Below are 12,107 nucleotides of genomic sequence, written 5' to 3'. Positions count from 1 at the left end.
TAGAATTGATTTGTAAAAAGTAAGATCCAACTGTATGCTATGTTCCAGATACATATTTTAAATTCAAAGATAGGTTAAAAGCAACTGGATCAAAAAAAGATATCATGTAAGGTGTAAGCATAAGAAGGCTGAAATGGTATATGAAAAGACATATAATCATTAATGTGTGCTGATAATCTTTGAAACAAAGAAGCAATTGATAAAATTGAGGGGAGAAACAGAAATTCTACAATCTCAGTTAGGGATTTTAACACCCTCTCTCAGCAATTAAAATGACAACAAAATAACATACAATTGAAAGAACTCAAAAAAATCAGTAAAAATAAACATGACATGGAAAACAGCTGATCATTTTGACATTGTGTTTGACAAACACAATACCCTGTAACTAGAGAATAGACATTTTTCTCATGTATGTAGTACATTTACCAAGACAGATCAAGTTTGTGGGAGAATATGACTCACGTTCAAGCTCATACCTCATCTGAAGATGATCTAGACACCACGACCAAATAGTAAGGACATTAATTTTCACTGTGACATTTACTTAATTACAAATCTTCCATCACTCTCTATTGCCTACAAGGTTAATTTAAATCTCTTCAGGCTGACATATAAAAAGTTGCACAATCTGGCTACCATTCTCCCCCCGTGTCATGACTCATTATGTTCTACTCCATATCATTTATTTTTGGTCACAGTTGAGATGGACTCTGTATTATCTGCTAGACCTACATTGTACATTTGACTGCCAAGTCTTCATCCATTTCATTCCCACTTTTAAACTCTCCCTCACACCTTCACCCAGGTTTGCCTGCATCCTCCAAGGCACAGCTCAGTTATCTTTAACTTCATTGTGTCTCCTCTAATCAGAGGCTGGAGCTTCCCTTTCTCTCTCTACTGAACTCAATTCAATCTCAAGCTGAATTGAGATTCTGTCACCTGTCACATGCCGGTTCAATTGGTTGAGTCTTGATAAATGACCTGACCTTGAGGAAAAGTGACATTTGGACAATGGCTAGTTATAGTCAAAGTAGAATTTTGGGCAGGCATGAAGCAGGCAGGCAGAGACAGCCACTTCCCAACTCAGCCAATCTGTAGGACTTGACATTAAGGAATTAATCTGGCTCTAAAAATTGCAAGAGGTAAATCCTTGAAGATGACGTCGCTGGTTGGCTTTTTGAAACATCTTCACTTGTCTGTAAATAAATAGAAAGTAAATGTTAATCATTCTTCTGAAATGCCATGTGAAGAATCTGGCTTCTTTGTCTCCAGGGAGATCCTTCTTTATTAGATAACCAGTCAAATCTGGCAAAGAGTTATCGATCACCTACTAAAAGCAAGGTACTGAGATTGATGTGTGATTAATAGCTTCTTAAAAATGAGGAACTAGTTTTGAGCAAGAGCAAAGAAGCAGCTGGGAAAATAAAAGTATCAGATACCCTATGCCACAGCTTTGGGTAGGAGACAGCACTTCTCTGCTTACAGCAGCAGGCTTAGGCTGCAAGGTTTTGCAGAAGGTAAATAAGGATACTGGGGCACAGCAGCAGTACCAGTGTGGTGGGAAATGGTTCACCTACTCTCTGCATGGAGAGCAACTCATGATAGGAGAGTTACAGTTACAAAGCAAAGCGAAGCAAGGCAAGGGAATGCCACTCGATTTGATGTATCTTTAATATCGTCCAGAAAATACTGGCTTCATGCAGATTTACACAGGAAGCAACCTTGTGCAAAGGGTAAAGGGTCAGATGGCTCATGGTTGAAGGAATAAGGGAGAGATTTTTCCATTTGTAGTCTTGGAGATCTTTTGTTCTCCATGCTAAACATCTCTTCCAGTGAATATTACAGACCCTCATTATTCAAAGTGTGGCCCACTGACCAGAAACCTAAGCATTACCTAGGAGCCTGCTAGAAATGCAGAATTTCAGACCCCATTTCAGACCTACTGAAAACAGAACTTGCATTTAATGAGATTTTAGACAATTTTTTTGCATATTAATGTGTGCAAGCAGCACTGTCATAATACCTACCTGATGGCCAAATCTGGGCTCAAAATAGCCAGAACAGAAAAAAAAAAAGGCAAAAAACCATGTATTTGTTTTTTAGAAATCAAGCCTAAAGGAGGAAAATATCAATACAGATAAATCATGTTTATAACTGTGCTTAGAGGACTAAGGATTAATAGAATTTCAGAATTTCATAGTTTTCAGTCTGCTTTTTACAAGAAAAAGCTTTCTGGGTATAGGATGAGAAGGAACACAGGGCAAGCAAGGATGTCAGAGTAAATCCTGGCTCTTGTGTAAACTGTCTGTGATCCCTTCTATGGGAATTTGAGCCCAAGGCAGGAGAACGTTAAGGAAGGCAGCAGGTGGCGGCACTCAACATTTTTAGTCTGGGGCACTGCCATCCTGCATGTTTTAGAAGAAGCTGTATTTGGTTTGGACATTTCTCTAAGCATTTAGAGAGACCCACAACATGTTAATGGGGCTTCCCGGGTTGCTCGAACGGTAAAGAATCTGCCTGCAATGCAGGAGACCTGGGTTCAATCCCTGCGTCGGGAAGACCTCTGGGAGAAGGACATTGCACCCACTCCAGTATTCTTGTCTGGAGAATTCCGTAGACAGTGGAGCCTGGCGGGCTACAGGAAGATAAATGTAAGATGTTTTTAAAGATAAGTTCAAGACAATTTATATCTCTGAACTAATGTATGGGAAAACACACTCATTCTCGAAATTTTCACTCCCAGCCCTTTCTCGTGTTCTTCTTATTCCACCACCAGGTGGAGCCAGCGTGCAGCCAAGGTAAGAACCACTGCTCTAAACAACCCCCTGACTTTGCTGCAGGAGGAAATGAGGACTCCAGGAGTGAAAATGATGAACCCAACAACTTGGGTATGGCACCCCAGTGTCCTGACCATTAAATTCAAGGAATGCTTCAATCAAGGTCCTCGTGAAAAGGAGAAAGAATAAAGAGAATGGAAAATAGAGTTGGTGGGGAAGAACCTTGGAGGATGCTTCTATTTACAGAGCAGAGGAAGTAAGCATAGCAAAAGAGACGGGAGCAGGCTGAGAGGGAAAGAATGGGAAAGACTAGAGATCCCTTCAAGAAAATTAAAGATACCAAGGGAACATTTCATACAAAGATAGGCACAATAAAGAATAGAAACGGCAAGAACCTAAGAGAAGCAGAAGAGGTTAAGAAGAGGTGGCAAGAATACACAGAAGAACTGTACAAAAAAGGCCTTAATGAACTGGATAACTGCAATGGTGTGGTCACTCACCTAGAGCCAGATATCCTGGATTGTGAAGTCAAGTGGACCTTAGGAAGCATTACCATGAACAAAGATAGTGGAGGTAATGGAATTCTAGCTGAGCTATTTCAAATCCTAAAAGGATGCTGTGAAAGTGCTGTGTTCAATACGCCAACAAATTTAGAAAACTCAGCAGTGGCCACAGGACTGGAAAAGGTCAGTTTTCATTCCAATCCCAAAGAAGGGCAATGCCAAAGAATGTTCAAACTACCAAACAATTCTGCTCATTCCACATGATAGCAAGGTAATGCTCAAAATCCTTCAAGCCAGGATTCAACAGTATATGAACCAAGAACTTCTAGATGTACAAGCTGGATTTAGAAAAGGCAGAGGAACCGGAGATCAAATTGCCAACATCTGCTGGATCACAGAAAAAGCAAGGGAGTTCCAGAAAAACATCTAGTTCTGCTTCATGGACTATGCTAAAACCTTTGACTGTGTGGATCACAACAAACTGGAAAATTCTTAAAGAGATGGGAATACCAGACCACCTGACCTGCCTCCTGAGAAATCTGTATGCAGGTCAAGAAGCAACGGTTAGAACTAGACATGGAATAACAGACTAGTACGTCAAGGCTGTATATTGTCACCCTGCTTATATAACTTCTATGCAGAGTACACCATCCTAAATGTGGGGCTGGATGAAGCACAAGTTGGAATCAAGATTGCTGGGAGAAATATCAACAACCTCAGATATGCAGATGATACCACCTATAGCAAAAGAGGAATTAAACTAAAGAGCCTCTTGATGAAGATGAAAGAGGACAGTGAATAAACTGGGTAAAATTCAAAAAGCTAAGATCATGGCATCTGGTCCTATCACTTCATGGCAAATAGATGGGAAAAATGTGGAAACAGTGACAGATTTCATTTTCTTGGGCTCCAAAATCACTGTGGATGGTGACTGCAGCCACAAAATTAAAAGATGTTTGCTCCTTGGAATAAAAACCATGACAAACTTAGATAGCATATTGAAAAGCAGAGACGTCACTTTGCTGACAAAGGTCCATCTAGTCAAAGCTATGGTTTTTCTAGTAGTTGTGTATGGATGTGAGAGTTGTACCATAAAGAAGGCTGAGTGCTGAAGAACTGATGCTTTTGAACTGTGGTGCTAGAAAAGACTCTTGAGAGTCCCTTGGACAGAAAGCAGATCAAACCAGTTAATCCTAAGGAAATCAACCCTGAATATTCATTGGAGGGACTGATGCTGAAGCTGAAGCTCCAATACTTTGGCCACCTTATGTGAAGAGTCGAATCACTGGAAAAGACCCTGATGTTGGGAAAGACTGACAGCAAGAGGAGAAGGGGGGCGGTGACAGAGGATGAAATGGTTGGATGGCATCACTGACTCAATGGACATGAGTTTGAGCAAACTCAGGGAGATAGCACAGAGAAGCCTGGCATCCTGTAATTCATGGGGTTGCAAAGAGTCAGACACAACTTAGCTACTGAACAACAACAAGGCTGAGAGGAAAGAACCAGCCACTGTGGAGGGGAACGGATGGTTAACACTGTTGCAGATCTCAGAGAGGTAAAGCAGGGTGGACTGAGGGAAGCCCTTTGGGACTGGCCATTGGGAGGTCATTTGGATATAGTGCAGCTTAATGGTTGACAGAGTTCTAGAGACAGACTGCCTGAAAGGCACTCTGGGGTTACATGAGAACACCATGTGTCCCCATTAGCTTTCTAGCTCGGTGACTTTGGACACATTAATTTATCTTTCTATGCTTCAGTTTTCTCATCTGTAAAATATTAGTATTTGCCTAATAGGATCGTCATAAATATAAAACAGCTAATACATGTAAAGCACTTAGAAGGGTGGTGCCTTGCACAGTAGTGTGTGTGTGTATGTGTGTGTGTGTGTGTGTTGTCAATATATACTAGTTTTGTCATTGTTGGGGCTATTGGTGGTGGATGATAGGGGGGGTGTCAGATTTTACAGTGTTGTTACAGTGTTTGCATCTTGGCCAGCATTTCTGCAGAATAATCTCCAGGCTGGCAGTTGCTAAAGCGTTTAGAAAGATAACTACAGCTTTGTTTGGAGAAGTGAGGGAGACCTAACCAGGCCTCAGTGAGGTTTATTTCTGATATAATGGACTGTCTACACTGGCAGTCAAGCATCTTATACCTCCACCTTGAATTTCAATACTACTACTAGTACTACCAGTATTACTAAATTAATCTGATCAGCACATAGCTTGGTTGTACAGGATACACTGACCCTGCAGAATATCATCCCCTGTATCACAGAGGTGGTAGGAGACCTTCTCCTTACTTGTACAGAGTCACCTGTTGGCCTCCACCTGGTCACCTGTGGGACCCCATGCACCAGAGATTTCACATTTGGTAGGGAAGGAAAGGGAGAGAAAGAGAGGTAGGAAAGGGGAGCGGAGAGGGGAACTGGCTCATTGCATACCCCCAAAGCACTCTCTAGATTACAGACTCTCAAAACACAGGAATTGGAGGAAAACCCCCACAGACAACCTACCGCCTGCAGCAGCCAGGGTGTGGACCAGGAACCCACCACCACCCCTCTGTGCTGTGCTGTTCATGTGATCAGACCACTGGGTGTCACTCTTAGTCTGCGTGCCTTTGGGGTCCCGACCTTTGCTGAAGTCTCCATCTTCTTTCCCCAGCTTCCCTCCCTGTGCTGGTGTATCTGCTCTGGAAGGCTTTTCTGACCACATGGGCAGTAGACTGAGAGTAAAGCTGCCCTGGAAGCTGACTTCTGATTAGCACATGGGGGAACAGCCTGTCTGTCATGGAAGTAAGCAGAGCCCAGCATAAGTAACTAAAACAGCAGCAGCAGCTTGAGAATGAGTTCTTAAAACAGAGAAATATTTCATTATTTTTGTCACTGTCATTGTTATTTCCTTCTTTCTATATTCTTTGTTTTTCATTTTATTAATTTCTAGTCTTACATTTTCATTCAACTGTTTCATTCTATAAAATTGAACACTTAGATGAAATGGAAATTAAACCCTGGAAGAAGGATTGGAAGGAAAAACAAGAACAGATAAAACCTTTAGAGAAATAGAAATCATGCTTAAAAAATCTTTTTTTGTTATTTATCCTGTCGGGAAATTAATGTGCTTTTTCAGCCTGAAGAGTCATGTCTTCATTCTGGAATATCCTTAGTCATTTCCCCTGTGAATACTGACTCCCTTTCAGTAGCTGCTTCTGGAAGTTCTGTTAAATTATGTTGGGCTTCTCATTTTCTATTTTCTATTCTCTATTCTCTATCTTGCTTAATTCTTTTGTAGTTTCTACAGGCTTCCCTTGTAGCTCAGCTGGTAAAGGATCCGCCTGCAATGTGGGAGACCTGGGTTCAATCCCTGGGCTGGGAAGATCCCCCGGAGAAGGGAAAGGCTACCCACTACAGTATTCTGGCCTGGAGAATTCCATGGACTATATAGCCCATGGGGTCGCAAAGACTCAGACACGACTGAGCAACTTTCACTTTTCACCTTGTTTTTACAGTTATATTCTGGGTTATTTCTGTAGATCTGTGTTCAGGTTCAAGGATTTTTTTCCTCTGCTGTGCTGAATCTTTTGTTTAACCTATCCAGTGAGTCCTTAATTGCAGTGCCTTTTTATTTGTTTGTTTATAGGAGTTATATTTGAAAATTTATCAAATGTGTCTTTTTAAAAAATCAAATTTGTATTCTGTCAAATAAAATTTTATCAAAAAAGTTTTTGGTTGTTCTACCTGGTTATTTATCGAATTTGTCTGTCCGTAGTGCTCTATTCTTTCATTATAGTTCCTAATTTAAAAAAATCTTTTAAATAACCTTTAACACTTATTTCAGGTGTCTTTCATTTTCAGTTCTTTTATTTCCCATTTTTGCAATGCTAATTCACTGGCTGGTTACATCTGCTGGTATTCTCTCCAGATAGTTTCCTTGTGAGATTTGTGTCTCTCTTACTGTGAACTACCCTGACCTAGTCTTCAACCTATGTACACTGCTCTGTGACAGGGTAGTGTTTGCAATTGTTTCTGTTGTCTTCCTAGAGAATCAACATCGAAGGGCCAGTTTTTATTACTTACTTCTCTGACTGGAATTCCTGTAGAGCGCAGGGCAAATTCAGATCCTACACTTTCTCAAGTAGTGGTTCTGAGGGTTTGACTTTTCCTCACAGGTGTGTGGTTTTTTCAGGGTGTCCTTGGAAGGCTGAAGTAAGCTTTCTAATGCCTTTTTGATGGAAAAGCAACACTTTTAGGCTTCAAGCTTCATGCAGGGAGCAAATGTCCAGCTCTCCTGCTTACATGGGCCCAAGGTCATGTCTAATAATGGAGGTGGTGGTGGACATTAGAAGACCAGCCCCGCTCTGAGGACCAGTGTCCAGGCTGAGAAGCCCCAGGGTCCCCATGGCATCTGCTCCCATGAACCCATAAGGCTGTGAATCATGCGCTTGTTTCTGGCTCCCACAGATTTGCCTTTCTTTCTCTAAAACTAAATATGAATTAAAATATTTACCTTTGTCACATTTTATCCTATCTTGAACTTGAGTGATTCAGTTTATCTTCCAGTTTTCTTATCAAAAGTTTTCAAACAGGGTTCTCTGAGCTGTGAGGGAGAAGAAACAATGACAGGGTTGTTGACACCTTCACCACTTGAAACCCTTCCCTCTTCTTGCTTTAAACAGGCAGCTCTTCTCGTATGCTGCTCTATGACAGCCTTGCAGTGTGACCCTGGCAAACAGTTAGCCGTTCTGTGCCTCTGTTTCTCCATCTGTAAAAAGGGAACAATTGCAGTGCTGCTTCACCGGGCTGTTGTGAGGATTAAATGACGTAATATACGTGAAGCAGTCACGTCAGTGCCTGGTTCAAAATAAGCACTCAGTAAGTGATCTATGTTAATTATTGAGCTCCAAGTTACTTTTCTTTTTAAAAATGATTCTGAACTAAATCAAAGAAACAAAAAATCAGATTATTTTTAGAGCTAAATGGGGCTTTCAAAACTATCCATATACATTCTAGACTGGGTACTTTCTAAAAGATCTAGTTTGAAAATTCTTTACTTCTATATCAACACTATAGTAGGAAGGTTAGTTTTAGCCAAGCTTGGAAACCTAGCAGGGTGGGCATAAAGATCTCTATTGTTTATGGCCACTTTCTTCCAGCCCCCTGACATTCCTTCAACCCCACTTCCCATCCCTAGCAATTCTATTTTAATGGTTCACAATGAACTTGTTGTAACAGTTGTACAAGCTTCCTTCTGACCAGAGTCAGCTTTGCTTCACAGTTTCTTAATGTTTTGTCACCTATCCCTAGACTTTTTGCTAAAATAACCCAACAATAAAGAAATTCCATTTAATGATCTCTCTCTGATCTTTACATATATGGTAACCCTTACTACATTTTCTATAAAAGTGGGGACCATGTAGTCTCAAGGAATAGATAGGGCTAAGAGAAGGGCTTTGCTTTGTTTGATGAGAGAAGGTGAAATTAGGAGGGGTACTTTCATTTCTGCTCTGATCTACTCAGCGATCATTCAACTCAGTTCCGCATTCATGAGTCAGTAACAGCTTTTCTTACTTGGGAGCATGACTACATTATGAACCAGTGAGATGACGAGTTAGGGCTGAGCCAAAAGCAATGAGGGTTGATGGTCTCCCACCACATCCCAGAGTAAAGTGCAGAAAGCAGCGGTTCTGTGGCCTAAGTCAGGGGTAAGAACTCTGCCATCTTCAGTGACAAGGTAGGTCCAGGGAAGAGAGAGGAAATCAGAGTGTGCCAACTCCTCTGCAGGTTGCTCATATTCATACAACATCTGCCTACCGCATAACATCTGCTTACTGTGTAACATCTGCCTACCACCTGACTGTACCTTCCTGGTCTCTTCTGAAGGTCCAAACCCCTCAAGATCAATAGTCTTTTTAATTGTGAATAGGTTGTTCTAATGCTACCAAGAATTTGAAGCTAGAGTCACAATTGAGGTTACGACTTAGGTAACAGTTGATGGGTACAATTGGTACAAAACATCCAGGGTTACTTGGGGCATACTGTCAAATGTCCTGTGGAAGTAGTGAGAATATTAAGCCAGGTGCACCTAATCTCTTAATGCTACTGTGGTTTGAGGATATAATGTGTTGAGTGTAGGACAGGGGTCTTAGTAATAGAAGGTTGTGATTATGTGAACTCAGATAGGAAGCTGATCACATCAGCTTACCATGGAGTATCTCAGCTTACAGTCTCAGCAGTAAGTGTGACATTCTAAAACTTAGAGAGGGTGGTCAGAGCCAGTCCTGGGATGTTGTAGGTATCATGTCAAAGGCAGGACAGCAGGAAAAGTAGGGGCTCTTTCTTCCCAGTCTTTAAACAGCCAAAACCTGACACTCCTTTCAGAAGGTCAATAGCTGCCTCATTGCCAAATAAATCAGGACCTCCTTTGTCAAAAGCAAGGCTATGATTTCACCACTCTGAGTTATCCTATACGTATGATATGAGGTAAGGACTCAAATTCATTCTTCTTCATGTGGCCATACAGTTCTCCCGGCACCATTTGGTGAGAGTATTCTTTCCTCCATTGATTTGGTATCTTTGTGGAAAATCAATTGATCATAGGTATGTGGATTTGTTTATAGATTCTCAATTCTATTATGATGATTTATTTGTAGATAGCACCAAACTGTCTTGCTTTCCACTGCTTGATCATAATTTTTGAATATTTTCAAGACTATTTTGACTAGTCTGGGTCCCTAAATTTCCATTTGAACTTCAGCATCAGCTAGTCAATTTCTTTTTTAAAAAAGGAAGCTGCTGAGATTTTGGTAGGGATTGTATTGAGTCTGCAGACTAATTTGGGGGTATTGTCATTTTAACCATATTACATCTTCCATATCCATGAACATGAGATGTTTTTCCATTTGTTTTTCTCTTTAATTTCTCCGAACAATGTTTTATAGTTTCCAGAGTGAAGTTTTGCACTTCTTTTGTTAAATATATTTCTATGTGTTTTGTTATTATTGGTGCTCTGGCAAATTAAGTTGTTTTCTTATTTTCATCTTTGGATTGTTCATTGCTAGTGTATTGAAAACAACTGATTTTTTAAAAAATTTATTTTTTATTGAGGGATAATTGCTTTACAGAATTTTGTTTTCTGTCAAACCTCACACGAATCAGCCATAGGTATACACATATCCCCTCCCTTTTGAACCTCCCTCCCATCTCCTTCCCCATCCCCCCCCATCTCCTTCCCCATCCCCCCTCCCATCTCCTACCCCATCCCACCCTCCCATCTCCTTCCCCATCCCCCCCATCTCCTTCCCCATCCCCCCCTCCCATCTCCTTCCCCATCCCACCCCTCTAGGTTGATACAGACCCTCTATTTGAGTTTCCTGAGCCATACCGCAAATTCCTGTTGGCTATTTTACGTATGGTAATGTAAGTTTCCATGTTACTCTTTCCATACACCTCACTCTCTCCTCCTCTCTCCCCATGTTCATAGTCTAGTCTCTACGTCTGTTTCTCCATTGTTGCCCTGTAAATAAATTATTCAGTACCATTTTTCTAGATTCCGTGTATATGCATTAGAATATGATATTTATCTTTCTCTGACTGACATCACTCTGTATAATAGGTTCTAGGTTCATCCACCTCATTAGAACTGACTCAAAATGTGTTCCTTTTTATGACTAATAGTCCATTGTGTATATGTACCACACTTCTTTATCCATTCATCTGTCAACAGACATCTAGGTTGCTTCCATGTTCTAGCTATTGTAAATAGAACAATGGAATATATGTGTCTTTTTCAATTTCGGTTTCCTCAGGGTACATGCCTAGGAGTGGGATTGCTGGGTCATATGGTGGTTTTATTCTTAAGAAAACAGCTGATTTTTGTATATTGTTCTTTTATTCTGCAAACTTACTAAACTTTATTAGTTCTAATAGTTTTTATTTTTAAATTAGACTCCTTGTGATTTTCCACTTAGAAGTTTATGTCACCTGAGACTAGATATAGTTTTATTTCCTATCCAACCTGAATGCCTTTTATTTCATTTTTTGGCCCCTGTTTCCTTTAAATCTTCCGATTTTTCGACTTCACTCATTACCTGGGGGTGAAATAGTCCAGTGTTAGCTCTGTATCCTCAGGTGCCCTCTCTCTTTCTGCTGTCCCTCTCAAGTCTGGGCTGTAGCCTCTGGCCTTGAAGGCGAGTGGGCTAACAGCTCGGGTGAGAGCAGGGAGGAGGCGGCAGAGAGGACGCGGGCGCCTGGGTCCGTCCGCTCCTGGGACCTGACTGCCCGGCAGAAGCAGGCCCGGCAGCGCCTTTTGGCGCGCACCCGGACTATTGCAGCCCAGCGGCTCGGGAGCCCAAAGCGGGTGTGGACCACAGGGAGGCAGGGCGGGGGCAGGGCGTCCTCCGCCCGGCGTCCACGAGCGGCGGCCCGCCCCGGGACCCACCTCTCGGCCAGTGTCGGGAGCCAGAGGCCCCTGCCCGGGCCCCTGAGACCAGTTCATGAATCCTGGTCCTCGTCTGGGGTCTCGAATTCCAGCGAGCAAAGCGATTTAGGAGAGCTCGACATCCATGATGCGGGATCGTCGGGCGGCTGCGAGGGGGGCGCGGCTGCTCGCTGCTGCCACCTACTGGACGCGCCGGCGCGTATCCAGGCCCCGCCCCCGCGTATCCAGGCCCCGCCCCTCCCGGCCTTCTCTCTGGGTCCTGGGCTGTGAAGGGGAAAGGATGGGATCCTGTGTCCTGGGGCGAACGAGCGGGTGCTTGAGCGCTGCTTCCCTCCCTCGATACACGGGTCTAACAACTAGACAACGACAGGAAAATAGACCCTCCATGA

At 42.3% G+C, this 12,107-nt stretch overlaps 1 long non-coding RNA gene across 1 annotated transcript; it reads right to left on the bottom strand.

Annotated features, from left to right (window-relative positions):
• Positions 1–524: 524 nt before the first annotated feature.
• Positions 525–11,893, bottom strand: LOC138441843 (uncharacterized). The gene is made up of 3 exons (XR_011257443.1): positions 11,719–11,893; positions 7,789–7,878; positions 525–1,199 (listed from the first exon to the last, which is right to left on the bottom strand). It is a non-coding gene; the product is annotated as an uncharacterized lncRNA (long non-coding RNA).
• Positions 11,894–12,107: the final 214 nt, after the last annotated feature.

The sequence above is a fragment of the Ovis canadensis genome, chromosome 5 (genome assembly GCF_042477335.2).
Source record: "Ovis canadensis isolate MfBH-ARS-UI-01 breed Bighorn chromosome 5, ARS-UI_OviCan_v2, whole genome shotgun sequence".
NCBI lineage: Eukaryota > Metazoa > Chordata > Mammalia > Artiodactyla > Bovidae > Ovis > Ovis canadensis.
This window is presented reverse-complemented; position numbering and strand designations above follow the sequence as displayed.